Source organism: Hyla sarda, chromosome 5, assembly GCF_029499605.1.
Source record: "Hyla sarda isolate aHylSar1 chromosome 5, aHylSar1.hap1, whole genome shotgun sequence".
In the NCBI taxonomy this organism is placed as follows: domain Eukaryota; kingdom Metazoa; phylum Chordata; class Amphibia; order Anura; family Hylidae; genus Hyla; species Hyla sarda.
In genome coordinates, this window is record NC_079193.1 from 350,719,593 (window position 1) to 350,746,355 (window position 26,763).

At 42.8% G+C, this 26,763-nt stretch overlaps 1 long non-coding RNA gene across 2 annotated transcripts; it reads left to right on the top strand.

Annotated features, from left to right (window-relative positions):
- Positions 1-458: 458 nt before the first annotated feature.
- On the top strand, positions 459-23,056 carry LOC130272757 (uncharacterized). 2 transcript variants are annotated; one of them, XR_008843725.1, is made up of 4 exons: positions 459-595; positions 1,425-1,530; positions 9,920-10,075; positions 22,961-23,056. It is a non-coding gene; the product is annotated as an uncharacterized LOC130272757 (long non-coding RNA). The 2 variants fall into 2 exon arrangements; XR_008843724.1 differs by lacking the exons at positions 9,920-10,075; positions 22,961-23,056 and adding an exon at positions 1,590-1,811 and having other exon boundaries at positions 1,425-1,477.
- Positions 23,057-26,763: the final 3,707 nt, after the last annotated feature.

The following is a 26,763-nucleotide window of genomic DNA, read 5'->3' on the forward strand; positions in this document are numbered from 1 at the left end:
AGGAAGGGGTGGGAGTGGAAAACACACCCTGCGGGAGCGGGCGGTAATGGTCAAAAATCCAGCGGGCGCACACATGGCACCAATCACACTCAATAGACAGGAGAGTTTTACCCAATGGGTCAGTTTTACAGAAATTCTACCCCTGCAGGTTTTAGCAATTTACATTAAAAGGTAGCAAAGTAATTTTATTATTCTAGAGGGTCATGATCTGATTATTTAGCCATTCACTATGTTACTAAACTTCATGAAGATTGTGTACATTTTTACTGGTTTAAAAAAAGTATCAATACTAATTCAAAAGTATCAAGGACGCAAGGACAACAGGTATATGTTTTTTTACGATATTACATTATTTCCATGGATTTGTGAGTTAGGATGGAAACAGTTTGTAATAAAACGTATTAATATTAATGGCTCCAAACGGAAATGTTTTCTTGAAATGTCAAATATGATATTTCCAAATATTGAACTAAACTGTTGAGTAAATTTAGTAGTTCTGTGCTTTAGAATCTTCTCCCTATTCTTTTCTTCACAGCTTGAAAAAAAAATGGAGACATCAATTTTGACATACCTACAAATTCAGCACCGGATAAAAGTAAGAACTGGCAGAAACTATCATTTGCTGTAACAACATCTTTACAAAGCAATTTTTTTTGCAGTTTTCTTCAGCAGCAACTGCTATTCTTTGGTTAATTTTTATAAAATCACTTCAATGGTATTTTGTAGTGTTGGAGAAATATAAATTAACATCTTATGTGTACAACATTTTTGGCTTTTCGATGGGACTCACCAAGATAGTGAAACCTACTAAGCCTCCACCAATTTGGGATTGAGTAATTAGGGACCAGTGTTAAAAGGCAATGTTTCCCAACCAGGGTGCCACCTGCTATTGCAAAACTACAAAAATTAGGCCTCAATTAGATCCATAGGTAGAAAAATAAAAAAGGGTCATGACAATTAACAGACAAACTAATTTTTTTCAAGTTTTTTATTTGTTTTGTTTTTATTTTTTATAATTTACCCCTTAAGGACGCCACATGTTTTTACTTTAATGACCAAGCCCAATTTTTCAAATCTGTCCTGTGTCCCTTTAAGTGATAATACCTCTGACACACTTTTACTCGTCAGTGTTTTTTCATCACATATTGTACCTTATATTAGTGGTAAATCTTTGTTGATTAATGCAGCATTTTTTGTGACAAAACTGGAAAATTTCAGGCATTTTCTTTATTACTTTTTTTATAGCATTCACTGTATGGTAAAAATTATATTATTTTTATTCTGTGGGTGAGTATGATTATGGTGATACCCAATATAGCTCTTTTATGTTCTTTTTCTTTTACTAAATAAAATACTTTTTTCCCCTTTTTTTTGCGTTGTCATGTTTTGACAGCCATAACATTTTTTTTATTTTTGTCCAATAGATTACTTTAGGATATCTACCTCCTCTCCCATGCCACATTTGTCATTGGTGATTGTGAGTATTAGCTACTACAGTGTATCCAACTTTGCTGAAACCCTGCAGAAGGGGTAAGTCATTCACAAATGTATTTATAGTGGTGGCATATTTTTCTCCCTCTTTATTGCAGGTATCAGCAACCGATCACTACAGTGTACCATGAGCTTCTAGTGGAGATGACTTTGTGCCTTGCCATGATCTTTTTGTGAACAACCCAAATGGGTGGAATATGTTATAGTAACTGTTGGACTATGTATAACAATAATAAGTCCTGTCAGTTTATTGGGATATGAGATTAACTAAACAAAAATTATCCTAGTTTGGCATTTCTGGAATCATTCTGACCTATAGAATAAACTTAGCATGTCAGTTTTACTGTATGACGAACTCCAAAAAAATTATTGCAATTCCTACATAATTATGCAATTCCCTTTTGTTTTTAATTTTGCCCTAACTCTTTTGTCACAGTAAACCAGCAAATCTGCCGGTTTACTGTAACATCATACGGGGCTGAGTGCTATGTGCCAGCCCAGGAAGGAAGGTGTTAATTAGTGCTGCTGAGCAGTGCTAGTTAACTCCTTGGAGGAGGTGGTAAGGAGGTGTATGCATTATACAGCTATCTATATGGATGTATAATATATACAGTAAACAGAGGGATACTTACCATCTTGTTTCCGGTCCAGGTCTCTTCTTGTGTACCCCTGCCTCTCGAAATTATGTTAAAAGGGGGCAGGGCTACACAAGAAGTGGCCTGAACCAGCAACGAGATGGCAGGTATCACTATCTCCACTGTATACATTATACAGCCATATAGATGGCTGTATAATGTATACCCCCCCCCCCCCCCCCAAGGAGTTAACTAACCCACAGCAGTGCTAATTCACTCCTTCATTTCTGGGCAGAGCTACACTCTCAGCTGTCAGCTGCGAGCACAGCTCAGCCCCAAAATTGCCAGGTGAGTGGAGCCGAACCTGGCAATGTTCGAAAGTTTGGCGAGCCGCGAACCCCCCGAAGTTTGGATCAAATCTCGTTCAACTCTACTTAGTACCTAATCCTGATCTTGTACATACAATTGTACATAATGTACAACATATGAAAAGTTTTTGAATCTGACAGTGCCCATTTAAGTAAGAGCCAATACAACTTTTAAAGTAAAAAATAAAAAGGTTTGGGTCTTAGAAGGTGAGAAGGAAGAAAATGTAAGCGACAAATCAGAAATTTGCGGTGGGGTCGGGAAGGGGCTAATATAGCTGACAATCAATCTATAATCATAAAGGTGTACCCTGGAGGGGACATTTTTTTTTTCAAAATCAACTGGTTCCAGAAAGTCATACAGATTTGTAAATTACTTCTATTTAAATTCTTAATCCTTCCCGTACTTATCAGCTGCTGTATGCTTCAGAGGAAGTTTTGTAGTTCTTTCCATCTTTCCAGTCTGACTACAGTGTCAGGAACTGTCAGGTCTGCAAAGCAGATAGAGGTGGCAGAAGAGAGCACTGTGGTAAGACTGGAAAGAACTACACAACTTTCTCTGGAGCATACAGCAGCTGATAAGTACCGGAAGGATTAAGATTTAAAGGGGTACTCCACTGGGTATATTAAATCGAAAAAATTTATCTCTACTGAGGAAAGGGTCATATATAAAGTACCCTGAAACGCGTCTAGAGAAAGAAATATTTACCGCATGACCACCGCAATCCACAAATCGCCATCACTTACCTCCGACACAACTCCATCATCTGCTGATTTTACACCTGGCTGTAATTCATCCGCCATTCCACCAGACGCCGAGAGATTTTCCATGAGGCTTTCCTTTCCTTGTTTCCGGAGCAAGATCCATCTATCTCCGAGTACATCTCCACCTCCGGAGCCACTCCGTGACCGATGACTTCTCTTCGGCCTGCGGCAACCGGGCCCGTCACCGCAAGCGCATGCCAGCGCTGGACACAGCCTCCACTACATCTGCCATCGAGCCTGCAATTACTCCGTGACCGGTGACCTTTTTTGGCCTGTGGCATCCGGGCCCGTCACCGTATGCGCACGCTAGCGCTGGACACAGCCCTCACATATCCATCTCTCAGACGTCCAGCCAAAACTACCCTTAGGAGTTGGTAACTATATCACTTTGTGAACTGTTCTAAATCACATGAAAACGGAGTGTACCGCACAAAAGTACACTATGTCGGTTTGCAATATATTGAGATAGCGGTAGAACGTAATTCACATGCTATATTTTTAAATTTTTAATATATGCTTTGTATTCAAATATCATACCTCCCCACAAGGGCCCTGTGGTAGGAGGCATTTATGTATTAGATTTGCATTATTTATTTTATGTCTCATTTGTAATATTTTTTATATTAAATTTGTACATCATTTAAAGTGAAGCACAGTCCGATTCATTTATTTTTTCTGTAATTCCATCATCATGTACCATTTTATGGTATTAGTCTAGAGGCATTTGGTACCCCCCCCTTTTTTTCCTTATATATTAGATTTGTATATTACTTCTATTTAAAAATCTTTACCTCTTAAGGACCCAGCTCATTTTCACCTTAAGGACCTGGCCATTTTTTGCACATCTGACCACTGTCACTTTAAGCATTAATAACTCTGGGATGCTTTTGCTTTTCATTCTGATTCCGAGAATGTTTTATCGTGACATATTCTACTTTATGTTAGTGGTACAATTTTGTCGATACTTGTATCATTTCTTGGTGAAAAATTCCAAAATGCGATGAAAAAATGTAGCTTTTTTTTTTTTTACTTTGAAGCTCTCTGGTTATAAGGAAAATGGATATTCCAAATAACGTATATATTGTTTCACATATGCAATATGTCTACTTTATATTTGCATCACAAAGTTGACATGTTTTTACTTTTGGAAGACATCAGAGGGCTTCAAAGTTTAGCAGCAATTTTCCAGTTTTTCTCAAAATTTTCAAAATCGAAATTTTTCAGAGACCAGTTCAGTTTTGAAGTGGATTTGAAGGTCCTTCATATTAGAAATACCCCATAAATGACCCCATTATAAAAACTGCACCGCTCAAAGTATTCAAAATGACATTCAAAAGGTTTGTTAACCCTTTAGGTGTTTCACAGGAATAGCAACAAATTGAAGGAGAAAATTCTAAATCTTCATTTTTTACACTCGCATGTTCTTGTAGACCCAGTTTTTGAATATTTACAAGGGGTAAAATGAGAGAAATCTTCCTAAAATGTGTAAACCAATTTCCCCCAAGTAAGGAAATACCTCATATGTGTCTGTCAAGTGCTCTGTGGGTGCACTACAAGGCTCAGAAGGGAAGGAGCGACAGTGGGATTTTGGAGAGTGAGTTTTTCTGAAATGGAGCAAAAAAAAAAAAAAAAAGAAAGAAAAAAAAAAAAACACATGGCCTTTTATTTTGGAAACTACACTCCTCAAGGAATGTAGCAAGGGGTACAGTGAGCCTCAACACCCCACAGGTGTTTGAGGACTTTTTGTTAAAGTTGGATGTGTACATTAATTTTTTTTCTCACTAAAATGCTAGTTTCCCCCCAAATTTTACATTTTTGCATGGGGTAATGGGACAAAATGTCCCCCAAAATTTGTAACATCATCTCTTCTGAGTATGGAATTCCCCCATGTGTGGACGTCAAGTGCTCTGCTGGCATTCTACAATGCTCAGAAGAGAACAAGTCACTTTTGCTTTTGGAAAGCAAATTTAGCTGAAATGGTTTTTGGGGGGCATGTTGCATTTAGGAAGCCCCTATGGTGCCAGGACAGCAAAAAACAAACAAACACATGGCATTCTATTTTGGAAACTACACCCCTCAAGGCACATAACCAGGGGTACAGTGAACCTTAACACCCCAAAGGTGTTTGACGACTTTTCGTTAAAGTTGGATGTGTAAATTATTCTTTTTTCTTTCACTAAAATGCTGGTTTTCCCCAAAATTTTTAAATTTTACAAGGGGTAGTAGGAGAAAATACCCCCCAAAATTTGTAATTCCATCTCTTCTGAGTATGGAAATACCCCATGTGTGGACGTCAAGTGCTCTGCTGGTGCACTACAATGCTCAGAAGAGGAGGAGTCACATTTGCAAATTTAGCTGAAATGGGGGGGCATGTCGCATTTAGGAAGCCCCTATGGTGCCAGAAGAGCAAAAAAAAAAAAAACATGGCATACTATTTTGGAAACTATACCCCTCAAGGCACGTAACAAGGGGTACAGTAAGCCTTAACACCCCACAGGTGTTTGATAAATATTCATTAAAGTGGGATGTGAAAAGGAAAATTTAAATTTTTTACACTAAAATACTGGGGTTACCCCAAATTTTTCATTTTCACAAGTGCTAGCAAGTGAAAATGTCACTGTAAATATGTAGATACATTTCTTTGAAGTAAGGACATACCTCATATCTGGGCGTGAACAGCTCTGCAGGTGCACACCAGGTCTCCGAAGTAGTGATGAGCGGCAGGGGCCATATTCGAATTTGTGATATTTCGTGAATATATTGACGATTATTCACTCTGTTTTCGCGAAATTCGCATATTCGCTATGTTTGTAAAAAAAAATTCCATGCAAAAATTCACATGGAAAATTTTCATAAAAATTTGCATGTGAAAAAAACAATATTCATCATTATGAATATGTTATGTTAATTATGCACTATGTTCTAAATATTTGCAAAATTGCAAAGTGCCAATATTCGCGATAAAAATTTGCATTACGAATATTCGTGCTCAACACTACTCAGAAGAGCAGGAGCGCAATTAGGGGCCTTGAGCTTCTACATAGCTGCCTATGGAGCCAGAACAGCAGGACCCCCCCACCACCACCACCACCACCACCACCACCTCTCAAGGAGCATTACATGGGGTAAATTACTAAAATGGGGTACAGTGGGACGTCAAATAATAAAACAGGTTATGTTCCCAGAATGATGACCCATAGCATAGCCAAAACAAAAAAATATGTCCACTTCAAACCCTGTGCTCTGAATCATCATTCTGGGAATGTGATGTGTGTGGCCGTCCCTTATCTGCCTCAAATTCACACCCCGCTCAGGTGGAGAGAGAGCGCTGTGCATTTGAGGCAACATAAAAAAGTCCCCGATGAGAGTGACCCATGACCCATTTTTGGAAAAAATACCCCAGAGGTCTTATCATTTTTTTTTTTTTTGGATTAAACATTTTAAGGGGCAATTTAGTGGTTTATGGGGTTAAAACTTGGAATGTACTCTGGACTTGGTACATTGGGGTAAAATTATGGGAAATTAAAATGAAAAAGGAAAATTTAGTACTGCATGGAAGTGTGATACTCCCTGAAGCAGTTTTTTATGCAGAGGCCCGAATAATCGAAGCAAGTGTCACATTGAGTGGTGGTGTCCTTCCATACCACGCCCACTTCGAGGGAATATACTGGCTGAAGATGAGTCTCCCCTTAAAACTGATAAGAGACTCATCTACAGAGAGCTCCCACAGTGGTACATAGGCCTCCCAAAATTTGGCCCCAGAGTGATCTATGACTGGCCTCACTTTGTAAAGCCGGCAATAGGTGGGATCTCTTGGGGGGGGGGACATGCCGTGTAATGGAGGCATTTCCGAATGGCTTCGAACTGCTTCCATGTCATGACCATACTGAAAAGTGGGGTCTGGTAGAGGTTGTCCCCGCTCCAGTACTGCCTGACACTGGGTTTTTTGACCAGGCCCATATGCAGCACGAGAGGGGGGGAAGTATGTAATGTGTGTGTTTGGTGTAACTTTTATATGTAACAGTGTTTGATTATAAGTCACACACAGTTATATGGAAAAAAAAATGCTGCGGCCCAAAAAAAGGGGGGGGGGGTGGCAAATGCAGCACCCTGAACCCCTAATAGGGCCCGGGTCATGCTGGACCCTAGTTTTTAACTTTTTTCTATTTTTATCCTCCTACCTGTCCCTTTACTGTAAATTCACCCTGCACTACAGATACTTCTTCAGCCCTGAGGGGCTCAGATCTTCACAGAGGGGGGGGGGGGGGGGTCCCTGGCTCCTTCTCACAGCTCTGCCCGCTGACTTAATGCGGTGGGCGAGCAGAGCTGCGAGAATGGGACATTAACCCCTCCTCTGCCGGCTGCTATTGGTCGGACGATTGTCCGACCAATAGAAGTGCTCCTTGAGGGGTGACGGAATTGCCACCTCTCCCTAGCTACAGGAGGTGATTGGGGGTGTATTCTACACCGCCGATCACCATGTATCTCTGGGTCATCGGTTCACATGTGACCCATATGACCGGAATCGCCGCAAATCGCCGGTGTGAATTTTCCGGAGATCTGCGGCGATCGCCGACATGGGAGGGTCTATGGGGATTTGCTTCTACTCTGGACAGTTCCTGACATGTACAGAGGTGGCAGCAGAGAGCACTGTGGTAAGATTGGAAAGAACAACTCAACTTCCTGTGGAGTATACAGCAGCTGATGAGTACTGGAAGGATTAAGATTTTTAAATAGAAGTAATTTACAAATTTGTTTAACTTTCTGGCACAAGTTGATTTAAAAAAAAATTTCCATTGCAGTACCCCTTTAATATGTTTTTTTGCTCATCTGGAGAACCCCTTTAATCTAACTGAAACTAATAATTGAAGCTTTTTAAAGGGGAAATCCAATCATTGCTAATGCCATACTACTATGATATGTTGTCACTTACTCATCGGTAAGGGGTAAGTTGCTGTAATATCAGTGTGGGGTGCCTCCAGCTGTTGCAAAACTACAACTCCCAGCATGTCCGGACGACCTTTAGCTGTCCGGGAATGCTGAAAATTGTACTTTTGCAAAAGCTGGAGGTGCTCTGGATGGGAAACGCTGCTGTAGATACTAGAGGATAATGAATTTAAGGCACGGAGTCATTTGGCTCGTACATTTTTGCCCATTCTGTTACATCCATCAAATTAAAACAATAAGCTGATTATTCTTTCCAAAAATGTAATGTATTGTTTTAATATGTTTTAGGCTCACTGGGATAATGTTTCAGAAAGTAGCTGAAAGCTGTTATAATTTTTATTGATCGTCGGTGCTTCGGTTTAATATTTCATTTCGAAATTCATCCTCTAATGTTTCCTAAACGTAATGATCATAACTACAGGGACAGGCTACAGACAAGTGTTTACTGGGCAGCGCGACCGAAAATGTCACCTGATAAAATATATCAGACCTTCCTTTATAGACATTAAAATCAGAGAGGATATTATATAATGGCAATCCCATTGTAATTGGCGAGACATCCCCACACATGGCAAGTGGTGTTGCACATTGCAGAAAAAAAAAAAAAAGTTAAGCTCTTAAAGGAGATCTCTGCTGAAAAAATAACTCATTCCTGCACAGGAGCTTCTTGTGCAGCGAGCTTGTCTAGTGACTGGCGTCGGTGCATCCGCAGCGTGAAGCACGCTGTGAATGTGCTACTTGTGACCCTATCCTTAAAGGAGAACTGCACAGCAAATGTTTCCATTACCTATGTGCCTGGGCTGCAAAAACAATCAAAAAAAACTTTAACTCACCTTCCGTTGTTCCCCCATTGCCCCGATATCAGTGTCTCAGTCCTCCGGTGCCAGCCTTCTCCCTGCTTCCTGGGGACAGTGATTCATACTGCGTTCAGTGAACTGCCAGCCGCAGCGATGTCCCACCTCTGCCAGTTTTATGCACGGTTATGTAAGGAGCCTGGGTCCCGCTTTCTCCCTGGTGTCAGAGCTCCTTATATGACAGTGCGCTCAGCATATCACCGGCTGAGGCAGTACATCGCTGCGGCCGGCGATACGCTGAGCGCAGTATGACTCACCGTCCCCAGGAAGAAGACCAACACCGGAGGACTGGGACACCGATATCGGCACAACGGGGGAATGTCAAAAGGTGAGCTAAGGTTTGTTATTTTTCTTAGATTTTGCAGCCCGGGCACAGAGGTAATGGAAGAACTTCCAGTACAGTTCTCCTTTAAAGAAGATGTCCAGGGGTAAGAAATTCATCCCCTTTCCACAGGATAGGGGATAAATATCTGATCACAGGGGGTCTGACTGCTGGGAAATCCCCCCCCCCCCCATTCTCCCGTTTCGCACCCAGCACGTCCCTCCCTCTCCATTTATCTTTATGGGAAAGGCAGAGGCACAGCATTCTTGTGTCTGCACCTCTCCAATAGAGATGAACGGAAGGGTCGTGTTTAGACCAGCTGACGTGCTGGGTGCGAAACATAACTTCTTTGAGCAGAGCCAGGGCAGAGTCAGGGCCCCATATGGGAGATTGCAGTGGGGGGGGGGGGTTGTCGTTAGGAGTTTGTGTTTCTTACCGCTGGACATCTTCTTTAATGGTAATGGTGCAGGAACATGAAGATCTCATTTGGTTAGAGTGTTCACACTGTTTCAGTGTTTTCATATTTGTTGTCTTATTTGTGCAGTTTTGTTCTCCTAAGAGTCAATATTATTTATTTACACATTCGTTTTTTGTAAATAGAAATCTGAACTCGTTGCGACTCTGTCTCGGTAATTACTTATCTCCGGAGAAATAATTCGCTCGGCTGATTTAGACGCTTTCAGAAACATCCCGCACATGTAAAATGAAAATGGTTTGAGAGATTTTCCAGCGCTTGAGGTCAATCTCAAAAAACATGTTAGTAAGTCTTGATGATAAGAAAGACGATGGCAATTATCATTATTACTATTATTATCTTAAACGATTATTGTAGTTACTTATATATTTACAAAGTTACAATGGGCCTCATTTACTAAGGCTTTTCCGAGTAGATTTTGTATGTTTTTTTTTGTGTCCCATGTGTCGTGAGCCAGAATTTCTGACCAAAAAAATCCAAAAAGACCCTATAAAGTGGGGGGTCATTAGGAAAAAGGGGCATGTCTTCAAATAAACATACATTTAAAAAAAAATTAAAAATACAAATTTACTAATGTTTCCCCATAAAATGTGGTGGATTTAAGCTCTGGAAAACCCCACAGCTCAGAGCATGTGTAAAAATATAGGGAAAAGTGCCTAATACAAGACACAATAGTAAATACCGTGGAAAAATACTTGTCGGAAGTAAAAACCCACAAAGTAAACTACACTCACCTCCTAGTATATGAGGGCCACTGTCTTTTAAGTAATATTAAAGGCTATAGATACTTTTTACACAGAACTAGATTTTTTCTTTATGTTATTGATTACCTTGAGTTAAAAAAGTTGGAACAGGTTTGAGTCAGGGGCTTTCGAAAGTATGTCCATTGTGTGGAGTATAACAAAATAAACCTTTACTTACCTCCAGCGCTCCCGTGATGCCTCTGGTGTCCTGCTTTGGTCCCCCCAACGATCGTCTCTCTGAACGGCATTTTGACTGTCGGGTCCAGGAAGCAGCCGAGTCCAGTGTGCCACCCTGCCCTTAGTGAACCACTGCCCGGAGCAATGTCCCGCTATGACCAGAAATTCTAGAACCTAGGCAATTCAGAAAGACAAGCGCTGAGGGGGACCAGAGCAGGACACTGGAGGCATCACAGGGGGCACTGAGGTTTGTAGATTTGTATCTTGTTATACCCCACACAATGGACATGCTTAAAATTGATTAACAATCACATTAGTATTATTGAGTTTGCATTATTTATGATCCAAGAGTTCATTCTTAGCTTAGCTGTGGTTTACTTAGGTTGTGAAACCTGAAGGCTTTCTCCTTATGTGATGAGTGTTATCTCACAGTTTCTATGTAGAATGCACTACTAAGGGGGGGGGGGGGGGTGATGTCCCTTGAAACATTACAATGCTAGTAGAGCTCCTGGAAACCGGACTTCTCCTCTGTGTAAGATGTCTGCACATTGTAAACTACAAGACTTTGCTGTGAATTGTGAGCACTTTGGTTGATGCTATGATGTAAGATAATTTTGGAGAATAGTTTGTGCATGGTTTATTTCTGTTTTTTATTTCTGTTTTACACACTTGCCCTCATGACGCACTGTCCAGATTCTCCTGATGACGCATTGTCTTAGCTCTCCTGGTGATGCATTGACCTGGCTCTCCTGATGACACACTTTCCTGGCTCTCCTGGTGATGCACTTTACCGACTCTCCTGGTAATGCACATTCCCGGCTCACCTGATGATGCACTGTCCTGGCTCTCCTGGTGAGACATAGTCCCGGCTCTCCTGATGACGCACTGTCCTGGCTCTCCTGATGATGCACTGTCCTTGCTCTTCTGATGACGCACAGTCCCAGCTCTCCTGATTATGCACTGCCTCAGCTTTCCTGATGACACACTGTGCCGGGTCTCCTGATGATGCATTCTCCTGACTCTCCTAATGACACACAGTCCCGGCTCTCCTGATGATGCACTGTCCCGACTCTCCTGATGATGCACTGTCCTGACTCTCCTGATAATGCACTGTCCTGGCTCTCCTGATGGTGAAAAGTTTCAGCTCTCCTGATGACTCTCCTGATGATACATTCTCCTGACTCTCCTCATGAGGCACAGTCTCAGCTCTCCTGATAACACACTGTCCAAAGTCTCCTGATGACGCACAGTCCCGGCTCTCCTGATGACGCACAGTCCGGGTTCTCCTGATGATGCACAATCCCGGCTCTCCTGATGATGCACTGTCCCGGCTCTCCTGATGACGCACTCTCCTGACTCTTCTGATAACACAGTACTGGCTCTCCTGATGAAATGCTGTCCTTTCTGTCCTGATGACATGCTGTCCTTGCTGTCCTGATGACACACTATCCCAGCTTTCATGATGAGGCACTCTCCTAGCTCTCCGGAGGATGCATTGTCCTGTCTATACTGATCACTTACTCTCAAATTCTCCTGATGAAACCCTGCTTCATACTGTCCCAGCTCTCCTGATGACGTTCCAAACACACTACAGTTTTTGCGTCATCAGGGGAAGTAAGCAGTGGCACCAAAGTGTATCAGAGTGCCATTGCTGAACTCTGAAAGGGGAATTTGTTGTTTTCTGTCTAAATCAGATAACCTAGTTTGAAAGACAAACTACAATGTTTTATGTTTCCATGTTCCATTCACTTTTCATGATCCCCATATTTCTACCCCTTCTCCATATTTACAATGGGGAGCTCTGCTTCACATGTGCTCACATTGGTCATAGTCAGGCCTTCAGATCCAGAGCTATGGAGGGCCCAATGGGCACAGTGAGTGAAGATGCAAGACATTGGGCACATAGATTGGTATTGAGCTGTCTGACCAATTGGTTTGTAAGACAAGCATGAAGAAAGGGACCTAAGACACAACATTAAATAAAATTGCCGAGTTAATACATTATCCTTACTTATGAAAGTCATTACTGTAACTTTATGGGTGTAAGTTTATAAACATATCCCATCTTTTTATGGCTGTGTATATATAACTACACTTTCACAAAACAGTAATATTTGCATTTTCTGCTCCTCATAATACTAATGCATAATTCAACAGCACTTCAGAAAATTAGCTATAAAAAGAACATTTATTCACATAGTTTAAATACAATGCCAACTTCTCTTTTTATATCCTGCAATCTGGGCCATCATCAATGATGTGCTAAGTAAACTTGAATGGCAGAGATAGGTGCCAGCAGGCTGAACGTCCTGGATTCTAAACATAAAAAAAGCAAACAAAACGAAAAAAAAAAAGAAATGATGTGTCAACACGTATAATGAATGGCTGCACTTCTGAGTCAAATCAAAGGTTACCTTTATCGTTGTTATTCAGTTCTCCACGCTACTGTGTAGGTTCTAGGTCACAGGGGTTCCATACAAACATTTCTCCTTCTTTTCCTATATTACGTCTCCAAGTAATATAGAACAGAGCCATTCTAGGGATTGGACACAATTGATATTTGACACGTAGCAGGGTCTGGAGAGCTGGATAATTGGTTCCTCTGTGTTTTATTCAGAACGGAGGTGAAGATGATCCAAGGGATTTCCTGGTCTTTCTATTTTACACCCTTTAGAGATGTGGACCCCAATACTTGGTAAACTAGGTTGTGGTCCTCAGTGTATTTTCTGAAAAGCTGCAGACAGTAGTCACGCGGCATACAAAGTCAGACCAACAGGTGCTTAACGTGGTTAAGAGGGGATCTAGTTTGTCAGAAGCAGTGGCGGATCCGGGGGGGGGGGGGCAACGGGGCAATTGCCCCCCCCCCCCCCGAGATTGCTGCCCCCCCCGCTCCTTAGCATGGTGGAGCCGAATCTGTAAGCTCCGGCTCCACCATTCACTAAACTAAACTTACACACACGCTGTGAGTACACAGCGTGTGTGCTGCGGGGATGAGATCCACTAAAGGCCTGCGCGATGACGTCACATCATCGCGCCGGCGCCTGGAGGACCCGTCCCCGCGGCCTGCATAGTGTAAGTAAGGTTATGCTCAGGGCCCAGGGGATTAGGGAAACAGGATATGCGCCACTATGAGGAGGGGGGGGGGGGGTCAGAGAAAAGGGAATATTTAATGAGGGTCTGCAGGGCAAAGCACAGGGGGCATTATATGTGAAGAGCACATGACAGGGGGGCCCCCTGTCTGGTGCCCTTCACATATAATGCCCCCTGTGTGTGCCCTTCACATAATGCCCCCTGTGCTGTGCCACACATATAAATTATATGTGTGGGGCACACAGCACAGGGGGCATTATATGTGTGGGGCACAGCACAGGGGGGCATTGTATGATATAATGCCCCCCTGTCCTGTGCCCTTCACATATAATGTCCCCTGTGTTGTGCCCCTCACATAATGCCCCCTGTGCTGTGCCACACATATGAATTATATGTGTGGGGCACACAGCACAGGGGGCATTATATGTGTGGGGCACAGCACAGGGGGGCATTATATGATATAATGCCCCCCCTGTCCTGTGCCCCTCACATATAATGCCCCCTATGCTGTGCCCCTCACATATAATGCCCCCTGTGCTGTGCCACACATATAAATTATATGTGTGGGGCACAGCACAGGGGGCATTATATGTGTGGGGCACAGCACAGGGGGGCATTATATGATATAATGCCCCCTGTTCTGTGCCCCACACTTATAATGCCCCCTGTCCTGTGCCCTTCACATATAATGTCCCCTGTGCTGTGCCCCTCACATAATGCCCCCTGTGCTGTGCCACACATATAAATTATATGTGTGGGGCACACAGCACAGGGGGCATTATATGATATAATGCCCCCCTGTCTTGTGCCCCTCACATATAATGTCCCCTGTGCTGTGCCCCTCAAATGCCCCCTGTGCTGTGCCCCTCACATGCCCCCTGTGCTGTGCCACACATATAAATTATATGTGTGGGGCACAGGGGGCATTATATGTGTGGGGCACAGCACAGGGGGGCATTATATGATATAATGACCCCCCCCTGTCCTGTGCCCCTCACATATAATGCCCCCTGTGCTGTGCCCCTCACATATAATGCCCCCTGTGCTGTGCCCCTCACATATAAATTATCTGCATGGGGCACAGCACAGGGGGAATTATATGTGTGGGGCACAGCACAGGGGGGCATTATATGATATAATGCCCCCTGCTCTGTGCCCCACACTTATAATGCCCCCTGTGCTGTGCCCCTCACATATATTGCCCCCTGTGTTGTTCCCCTCACATATATTGCCCCCTGTGCTGTGTCCCACACATATAATGCCCCCTGTGCTGTGCCCCTCACATATAATTCCCCATCATGCGCCCCTTATATATAATGCCCCCATCATGCGCCCCTCACATATAATGCCCTCTGTGCTGTGCCCCTCACATATAATGCTCCTGTCATGTGCCCCTCACATATAATGCCCCCATTCTTTGCCCCTCACATATAATGCCCCCATCATGCGCCCCTCATATATAATGCCCCCCTGTGCTGTACCCTTCACATATAATGCCCCCATCATGCGCCCCTCACATATAATGCCCCCTGTGCTGTGCCCCTCACATATAATGTTCCTGTCATGTGCTCCAAACATATAATGCCCCCTGTGCTGTGCCCATCACATATAATGCCCCCTGAGGGGACTGGACATGGGGCTTTATATGTGAAGGGCACAGCACAGGGGGCATTATATATGAGGGGCGCATGATGGGGGCATTATATGTGAGGGGCACAGCACAGGGGGCATTATATGTGCGGGACGCATGATGGGGACTTTATACATGAGGGGCGCATGATGGAGGCATTATATGTGAGTGGCAAAGAATGGGGGCATTATATGGGAAGGGCACAGCACAGGGGGCATTAAATGTGTGGGGCACATGACAGGAGCATTATATGTGAAGGGCACAGCACAGAGGGCATTATTATGTGGGGGGAACAGGACGGGTCATAATTATTATATGTAGGGGCACAAGATGGGGCATTATTACTATATGTGAAGGCACAGAGTGTTTTGCCTTTAAGAAGTATAGTGTATATTATGAGGAATTTCTGGGGTGGTACGTTTTTTAGGGGCCACAATACATTACGGTATTTTACTCAGGGGGTGCACTGCACAGCAAGTTATATTCAGAGAATGCACTGTGTGGTAGTATTAGATTTAGAGGGCACAGTGTGTGATAGTATTATATTCAGTGGGTACAGTGTGTGATAGTATTATATTTAGAGGGTGCCGTGTGTGATAGTATTATATTTAGAGGGTGCAGTGTGCGATAGTATTATATTCAGAGAGTGCAGTGTGCGATAGTATTATATTCAGAGAGTGCAGTGTTTGGTAGTATTAAATTTAGAGGGCACAGTGTGTGGTAGTATTATATTCAGAGGGTGCAGTGTGTGGTAGTTTTATATTCAGAGAGTACAGTGTGTGGTAGTATTATATTCAGAGGGTGCAGTGTGTGGTAGTATTATATTCAGAGGGTGCAGTGTTTGGTAGTATTAAATTTAGAGGGCACAGTGTGTGGTAGTATTATATTCAGAGGGTGCAGTGTGTGGTAGTATTATATTCAGAGAGTACAGTGTGTGGTAGTATTATATTTAGAGGGCACAGTGTGTGATAGTATTATATTCAGAGGGTGCAGTATGTGATAGTATTATATTCAGAGGGCACAGTGTATGGCGGTATTATATTCAAAGGGTACAGTGTGTTGTATATTCAGGGGGTACAGTGTGTCAGAATTATATTCATAGGGTGTGTGCCAGTATTATATTCAAAGAATACAGTGTTTGGCGGTATTATAATAAATATTGTTTTCATATAGAGGATTAGAATGCGCTGACATAGTGAGGAGACGTCTGGGCATCAAGTTCTGCAGAGAGAAGATTTAGCTGGAACAAATCCTGGCGGTATGTACCAGCTGAATTAGATAAGGAAAGACTATAGAGAAGACGTCACCTGTAATCACTGATATCATTGTGTATTCTCCTCACTATAGAGAAGACGTCACCTGTAGTCACTGATATCATTGTGTATTCTCCTCACTATAGAGAAGACGTCACCTGTAATCACTGATATCATTGTGTATTCTCCTCACTATAGAGAAGACGTCACCCATAGTCACTGATATCATTGTGTATTCTCCTCACTATAGAGAAGACGTCACCTGTAATCACTGATCTCTATAGTGAGGAGAATACACAATGATATCAGTGATTACAGGTGACGTCTTCTCTATAGTGAGGAGAATACACAATGATATCAGTGATTACAGGTGACGTCTTCTCTATAGTGAGGAGAATACACAATGATATCAGTGACTACAGGTGACATCTTCTCTATAGTGAGGAGAATACACAATGATATCAGTGAATACAGGTGACGTCTTCTCTATAGTGAGGAGAATACACAATGATATCAGTGATTACAGGTGACGTCTTCTCTATAGTGAGGAGAATACACAATGATAAGACGTCACCTGTAGTCACTGATATCACTGTGTATTCTCCTCACTATAGAGGAGACATCACCTGTAATCACTGATATCATTGTGTGTTCTCTTCACTATAGAGAAGAGGTCATCTGTAGTCACTAATATCATTCTGTATTCTCCTCACTATGTCCCATCAGAGCTGTAGTCACTTGTAAGTTCTGCAGTTATGATGGGTGAAACAAAAACTCCCAGCATTCCCTTACCACTGCTTAGGTCATACTGGGAGCTGTAGTTTTAAATGGTAAAAATGTCTTTAGCACTTTCCCATTCTGTGGCAATTGGTATATTTGATTATTATTCTGACATATGAGCACGGCCTAAGAGTCTTAAACAAGATTAGGACTATATGATACATTTAATAATATTGTAAGTTCCGTAATCTTGATTTCTGTCCGCCAACACAAAATACTCTAATAGTGTCCCTCCCGAGACTCGACTCTGGATCCGCCCCTGGTCAGAAGGTGATACAGAGGACACTTTCTCCTGAATAAAAAATACCGTGGTGATAAACAGAAATGATTAGTGTGGGGATGCATGCCAGTTTGACAACACAGTATTAAAGGGGTACTTCACTGGAAAACATTTTTTTTTTTTTTATAAATCTACTTGTGCCAAAAAGTTAGAGATTTGTAAATGACTTAAAATTACTTAAATTATTTAAAAATATTAACCCTTCCAGCACTTATCATGTGCTGTATGTTCCAGAGGAAGTTCTTTTCTTTCTGAATTTTCTTTTTGTCTGACCACAGTGTTCTCTGCTGACATCTCTTTTTTAGGAACTGTCCAGAACAGAAGCAAATCCCCATAGGAAACCTATCCTGCTCCACACAGTTCCTAAAATGGACAGAGGTGTCAGCAGAGAGCACTGTGGTCAGACAGAAAATACATTTAAAAAGAAAATAACTTCCTGTGGAGCATACAACACCTGATAAGTACCGGAAGGATTAAGATTTTTAAAATGAAGTAATTTACAAATCTGTTTACATTTCTGGCACCAGTTGATTTAAAAAAAAAAAGTTTTCTAGGGAAGTACCCCTTTAACAATTGTCTTATATTCAAATGTACTACATCCAATACTGCATTTCTTTTTTTTTTTTTAGAAACCTGTAGGCCCATTGAGAAGGCCTTAGCTTAAAGGGGAACTCCGGTGCACAACATCTTATCGCCTATCCACAGTGTCTGATCATAGGAGGTCTGACTGCTGGGACACCCCGCGATCTCCTGACTGGCACTCTGATGTTCTGAACATTTGTATCCAGAAGACTGGCTCTTCTTTTGTTTGGAGTGACCATTGTCGACAAGCCCCCCTCCACGCATCTCTATGGGACAGCTAGAGATACAGTGCTCAGGTATCTCTGACTCTGCCTTAGAGATATATGGAGGGGTCGTGTTGACCATAGCTTCTTCTGGGAGTCTTTAGTCTCCTTGCACAGAGCAGAGATCGATCCATGCATAGGGAAAGCCGGGGCGCTGGACAGAAGATCTCGGGAGGTCCCAGGGGTTAGACACCCACGATCAGACACTTATCACCTATTCGGTGGATAAGGGATAAACTGTTGTGTACCAGTGTTCCCCTGTACTTCACATAAAGCTTTCACAAAATTGAGGGGGGGGGGGGATTTATCATTTGCAATGTATTTGGATGTCTGGTTTAGCTGTAGAAGTTCCTTGGTGTATTTATAGATTGTGTACCTTGGTTACTAAATTGTGGCACAGCCTTTGGAAAACTAGACGCTTCTCAAAAACTATGCAAAAACTAAAGTCTGACATGATTTCTTATGGCCAACAGCAGATTGTCTCTGGTCTGGAGTCTGCAGTATTTGCACAAAAGATTGGTCTAAATCAGATAGTCCAATTCATAGATTTGTCTTTGGCTGCCATGTCTGGTGGTAAATGGCTTATCCTTTGGCTGCATTTCAAAATAAGCTTTTTGTGTTTTTTTTCAGCCACCTTGACATATGTCCGGCGGCGCTTCTGGAGGGAAACTGATAATACAACTGATCTTATTCACATGAATTGGACAGATCACATTCATCTGATGTCAATTTAGATGCCGGATGGTTAGACATGCCACATGGCCACCTAACAGAGGAACACATAGGGAGAGATTTATCAAAACCTGTCAAGAGGAAAAGTTGCTGAGTTGCCCACAGCAACCAAAGAAATTGGTTCTTTCATTTTTCAGAGGTCTTTTCAAAAATGAAAGAAGCAGCGATCTAATTGGTTGCTATGGTCAACTCAGCAACTTTTCCTCTGAAGAGGTTTTGCCCCCTCCCTGAGATTAATTTCCCCCATTACTTTTAAGGACATCCCTGTGCCCCGGCCCTGTGTTAACTTTAAAAACGCCGGGGACGCTGGGAGGTATCGCACGCGGGGACGTCACTGATGTCCGATGCGTGCGCCCATAGGAACGGAGGAGCAGAGCATCGAGGAGAAGGACATGCAGTGGCCAGCATCGTTATTTACCAGCGGCACTTCAGCTTCAGTGCTCCGACCACCGCTCCTCCGGTCTCGGGCCTATAGGCCAGAGCAGTAAATTGTGACCCCAGACCAGAGGAGTGGTGGTCGGGGCACTGAAGTGGGGCAGTACACAGACATGCAGCCTCCAGCCATGCACTGTATGTGGCTGGGGGCTGTATGTCTGTGGGGGCCACTGCCTACCTAATGTGGGGGAACTACAACCTAATGTGGGGGAACATACTGCCAACCTAATGTGGGGGAACATACTGCCAAACTAATTTGGGGGAACATACTGCCAACCTACTGTGAGGGGAACTATACCGCCAACGTAATGTGGGTGGAGCTGGGCTGCCTACCTAATGTGTGGGGAACTGTGCTGCCTACCTAATGTGTGGGGAACTGTGCTGCCTACCTAATGTGTGGGGAACTGTGCTGCCTACCTAATGTGTGGGGGAACTGTGCTGCCTACCTAATGTGTGGGGGAACTGTGCTGCCTACTGTTACACTATGCGCTCCGGCCTCACGCTGGCCGTGAGCGCATGGTCCTCTTACCTTCTGCTGCCGACAGGGCTGGAATTTGCATTGCGGGGCGCGCCCTCATGCGAGCCCAAGTCCGTCACTCTCTGGGTGTTTCTCCTGCCTCTGCCTCACCCTCTCTGCTCGGGCGTGCGTATCCCTGTCCCTTAGGGCGTGCGTGTGCCGGAGCTTTAAGATTTAAAGGGCCAGTACCCTCATTTGTGTAACCACTTGTGGCTTGTTTATAAATTCCTCCACCCTCCTCAGTTCTCTGCCGGATCTTTGTTGCCTTGTGCCCTAGAGAAAGCGTTCCTGTTAGAACCAGCAGGGTTAAAAGGTGCTGACAAGTTGTTGTTTGCAAGGTTGCCGGGTTACGCCCTGCTGTCTGAGTGGCTAGCTACTGATTGACCACATGTGCATCTCCCTATATTACCAGGCATCATTCACTGGGAAGATGCCTGTGAAAGCGGTCATTACCTGAGTAGCTAGCATTCCCTTATTCCCTTGTATACCCGGCAACTTGACTTCTGGCTTCCTATCTGACTTCTCTTTGGTTATAGAGATTCGGCACCTCTTCCCACTCCTGGCTTGAGTCAGTTTGACTGACATCGACTTTATGTGTGAATGTTTGGTTTGTCTTTGTTAGTTGCTTGTTTCCCTGTTGCTCCTGACAACTGACAGGATTGTATTTTATTGTGTTGACATTTGACTCCCCTCACTTATTTAGGAAGGGATTGTCGACCAGTTGCCGGCCTATCATATAGGATAGGCGGACAAGTAGGCAGGGGCGCGGGTGAGCTTAGCGAGCACTCCTTCCCTGCCCATACGTGACAGTTCCATTGTATTTCCTTGCCATGTACCAGATCTCCTGCTCTTGTGACTTGACCTTGCTCCTCGGCCACCTGCCTACTGAATTTCTGCTACATCCTGACTACGCTACTATGCCGCCTGCCCTGACCTACTGCTATCCAGACTACGAGTTGCCTCATGCCTCCGGTGCCTCGCATCTCCTCAGCCGCCTGTGTGGTCAAGCTGTGCCAGGGGTAGCGACCTGGGTGTTGCCTGCAGCTGCAAGCCCATCCTGCTTTGCGGCAGGCTCTGGTGAAGACCAGTGGCACCTTAGACTCCGCTCCCTGGTACAGTCCGAGTCATCTGCCACACAGGTCCAGCAGATCAACATACACCGGAGTCCTGTCTTCAGACTTCAGAGAGTGTTACACCTACCTAAAAGCTGTCCGGGTATGCTGGGAATTGTAGTTTTGCAGCAGCTGAGGATACACTGGTTGGGAATCACTGTCATCATAGTACAGTGGTCCCTCAAGTTAAAATATGAATTGGTTCCATGAAAACCATAGTATGTTGAGACCATAAGTCTATGGAAAACTGGTATATAGTTCCGAAGGCATCCAAAAATAGGAAAAAGTAAGGATTAAAGAAAAATAAGTAGATAACTAATAGAGATAAAGCAAGTCCTACCATATAAAAGTAAGAAAGATCTGCTGGGAGCTGTAAATCACTGTCTATGTAGAGGACAGGAGCTTCTAATCCTGCATAGGTAAAGAGCAGGACCAGCTAATCCTGCATAGGTAAAGAGCAGTATGGAACATGTCAAGAAGAAAAAAGATCCAGCTCACAAGGAAATAGTGCAAAAATGTGAAAACTTTTTTTATGGAAGCATACAAATATAGTAAAAAAAAAAAAAAAAGACAAAAAACAATGCAATGGATCCTTAAAGAAATGACTGACGTGTTTTGGAGGTTGTGTCCTTAGTCATAGTACAGAACATGTAGTACCTCCTTGTATTGTAGGAGGCGCTACCAGAGAGCCAGTCAGTACATACACTTCAGTAATACAGGTGTTTACCCGTAAAATGCCCATTCTGATTGGTCAGTTGTTCCAGCTATTGACATGTTTCACAGATCTGGACTGGGACAGCATTGTTTGGTGAGTTTGGGTCCAAGTTGCAATGGTCCAGAAAAGACCATCGTATGTGGAAAATGAACATTGAGAGACCACTATACACACAGCTTAGATATGAATAAACACTGTTCAGTGCATATATATGTAAATTTTCTTTAGTTAGTATCCTAACCCTTGGCTTACCTATAGGCATGGGCGTAAATCCAACCCTGACTATATCCTATGCCACAGTATACACCATATATACACATAGTAAACTACCAGCAAACGGTTTTGGGAGACCATAGAACTTTATTTTTTTCCGTCCCAGATCTGAATTTAATTTCCAGTTTGAGCCAATTCCCTTTTTACAAGTTTACATTAATCATACAAAAGTCATTTCGCTGCTTTTTACTAGACTTCCATCAAAACAAGCAAAATATCTTATTATAGTAAGCACAAGGTGGATCAAAACAAACCTATTATTGATGCCGGCTCGTAATTTTTATGTGAAATAGTTTCTTTCTTTCTTTTTTTTTTTTTTTTTCAGAGAATTCTGGAATAAGTCGGCACTTCATAAATTCAGCAAACGGAAAAAAAGTTTATAGTCTGTTTTCTAATGTTCCAACTTAATACACGCCTTTGGGCATCCTTATCCATCTAGTATTATTCAGCATACAGTACCTGATGTTCTGAAAATGTTCTCCTGTATTACAAACCATACACTGTGAATATTCAGGAAGTCAATGATACAATGAAAAGAGACAAGATATGATTATCCAGCCTATTTTTTATTTTTTTTTTGACAGGAAAGTCGACATTCGCTTTGAGAGCTACAGAATTGTATCAGCAAAACTGAAATAACACCAACAATCCCAATGCCTGGAGGAATTAGGGGCCAAAATGTTCAGCTCTTCTGTTTGCACCTTCATTTCTCATAAGAAAAAAATTAAAAGGCCAGAAACCTTTAGGTTTGTATTATCTGCTATATATATGCTAGTTAATAATGAAGTCAAAATATTTGCATTTTTTAGTTACATTTTAAGAGTTGCAACAATCTGACCCTTTTGGCTTACCGTATAAACTCGAGTATAAGCCGATTTTTTCAGCACGATTTTTCATGCTGAAAACGTCCCCCCCCCCTCGGCTTATACTCGAGTGAACTCTTCGCCTGTCAATCCCTTGTCAGTGGTCTTCAACCTGCGGATCTCCAGATCTTGCAAAACTACAACTCCCAGCATGCCCTGCACATGAAAGTCCCTGTGCGTCGTCGTCAAGGCAACGTCACTAGTCCGGGGCCGGGCCCGGAGTGGAGAAGAGGGCCCCCCCCGGTGAAGATGGACAGCCCGGAACGACTAACCCTCCCCACTGGACGGTCCCTGCAGCAAAGATGGCCCAGAACAGCTCACCCTTGCTTCCCATCGAGGGGAGGTGAGTAGAAAACTAAAGGGGGGGGGGGAGTCTGGATGATGACGAAGACCGCAGTGGTCTTCAGCCTGCGGACCTCCAGATGTTTCATGCTGGGAGTTGTAGTTTTGCAACATCTGGAGGTCTGCAGGTTGAAGACCACTTGATTGACAGGCGTTGATGATGAAGGGGGTGTGTGGGATGATGACAGGGGGATGATGACAGCCGGTGATGATGAAGGGGGGGGGTGTGGGATGATGACAGGGGGATAATGACAGGCGGTGATGATGACAGGCGGTGATGATGAAGGGGGGATGATGACAGGGTAATGATGAAGGGGGGATGATGACAGGGTAATGATGACAGAGTTAATGACGGGGGTCTAGATGATGACAGGGGGGATGATGGCATGGGGGGATGATGTATTTCCCACCCTAGGCTTATAGTCGAGTCAATAACTTTTCCTGGGTTTTTGGGGTGAAATTAGGGGCCTCGGCTTATATTCGGGTCAGCTTATACTCGAGTATATACGGTAGATGATTTGCTTTTCTTAAGAGACAAATTCTGCACATTAATATTACTACTTGAGTAGCTAGATATAGTAACTGCTATGGGGTCCAATAATATCATGTGGAGGCAAGGTGGAATTATTATAGATTATTGATATTGGTAGAGAGGCAAGGAAATTCCCATCCAATCACATCTAACCACATCTATGTAATAGGGAATGTACGGGCCACAAGTGATGGCCCTTCTGGCACAATAACCCCCTCAAAGACAAAAATGTTAAAAGGGTACTCTGGGGGGAAAAATTTCTTCAAATCAACTGGTGCCAGAAAGTTAAAAAGATTTGTAAATTACTTCAATTTAAAAATCTTCCAGTACTTATCAGCTGCTGAATGCTCCAGAGGAAGTTGTGTGGTTCTTTCTGGAGTTGTTTTCTGTCTGACCACAGTGCTCTCTGCTGACACCTCTGTCCATATCAGGAACTGTCCAGAGCAGGAAAGGTTTGCTATGGGAATTTGCTTGTACTCTGGACAGTTGCTGATACGCACAGAGGTGTCAGCAGAGAGCACTGTGGTCAGACAGAAAAGAACTCCAGAAAGAACTACACAACTTACTCTGGAGCATTCAGCAGCTGATACGTACTGGAAGGGTTAAGATTTTTAAATTGAAGTAATTTACATATCTGTTTAACTTTCTGGCACCAGTTGATTAGAAAAAAATATGTTTTCCAACAGTGTACCCCTTAAACAGCTCAATAATCACATAGGGGGACATTTATCAAAGCATTTAGTAGGTTTTTTTTTTTGTTGCTTAAAATTGTCGCAAAAAAGTCACACTTGCGACTACTCTTTTTTTTATGTGACTTTTTGATTGTGCAGTGTCCTAAGCAAAAAATAAAAATTTTGCTTACCAAAGCAAAAAGTGATTTTTTGACTTGCAGTGGTCAGAGATTTATCAAGTGCGAAAGTCACAAAAAAGTCGCATTACATGAAAAAACTACTAAATTTACTCCAGCTCAGACATGGAGCAGAAAAAGCAACTACCAAAGCAAAAAAAAATAAAAAATTGCTTACGTGAAAGAAATTTATCAACAGGCTGAAAGCAGTTGATAAATAAATCGCACATAACCAAAAAAATTGTAAGAAAAAAAGAACTAAAAAAAAGGAATACATAAGCAAATAGTGTTGAGCGGCATAGGCCATATTCGAATTCGCGAATATATGAACGAATATTCGTTATATATTCGCTAAATTCGCATATCCGTAATATTCTCGTTTTATTTTTTCGAATGTGCAAAAATTCGCATATGCAAAAATTAACATATGCAAAAATTAGCATATAAAAAAATTAGCATAAGAGAAAATTAGCACGCCAGTCTTACACGGTAGTATTAGAGCCTTCTTTACACCACACAAGCTGGAAGCAGAGAGGGATGATCACTGTCATGTGTACTGTGAAAAAAAAAAAACAATATTCGTAATTACGAATATATAGTGCTATATTCTCGAATATTTGCGAGCAACACTATAAGCAAATATTGATAAATGTCCCCCATAGTGACTAGTGACAAAAGTGAGGAAATAGGTTGTGTATGGCATCCTTGAGGAGCATTCTGATTTATTTTAAAATCACGTTGCAGCCCGCTGTGTGTGTAAGGTAGCAAAGTGTTGAGCAAGTTTTACAGAAGGCTGTCTGGAAATAATTGGAGTTGTAGGTTAGAAACCGCAGGTGGCTCCCTGTTTGGGAAGACCGTGGTAGAAAGTTAACAAGTTAAAGGGGTACTGTGCCCCTAGACATCTTATCCCCTATCCAAAGGGGATAGTTTAACCTCGGTTGTATGTAAATTGTTTTGAGGGTTTTCTAAAATATGCTTTTTTGGAGTATCTTAATAAAAATAAATGTATGACCCCATATTAGCATGGCTTTATGAGGGATCATTCTTGTCAAACTAATCTGAACAGCTTTTATGAGGAGGTGAGCTCCAGACTGGACCAGGGGCAATCGCTGGATGTCGTATATCTGGATTTTTCCAAAGCATTTGATACGGTGCCACTTAAAAGATTGGTGCATAAAAGGAGAAAGATTGGGCTGGGGGAGAATGTGTGTAAGTGGGTAAGTAACTGGCTCAGTGATAGGAAACAGAGGGTGGTTATTAATGGTACTTATTCTGATTGGGTTGGGTGACTGTTACTAGTGGGTACCACAGGGGTCCATCTTGGGTTCTGTTCTGTTTAATATATTTATTAATGACCTTGTAGAGGGGATGAATAGTAAAGTAACAATCTTTGCAGATGATACTAAATTCTGTAATGCGGTAAAAACTATAGAGGACATTGCACTGTTACAAATGGATCTGGATAGGTTGGAGGTTTGGGCTGGTAAGTGGCAAATGAGGTTCAACACTGATAAATGTAAGGTAATGCACATGGGGAGGGAAAAATCCGGGCTGGGATTATGTATTAAATGGGAGAACACTTGGGACAGTTGACATGGAAAAGGACTTAGGAGTCTTAGTTAACAGTAACTAGTGACCAGTGTCGGGCAGCTGCTGCCAAGGCAAATAAAATCATGGGGTGCATCAATAGGGGCATAGATACCCACGACAAGGAAATAATTCTACCGCTGCACAAATCACTAGTCAGACCACACATAGAATACTGTGTACAGTACTGGGCACCAGTGTACAAGAAAGATATAG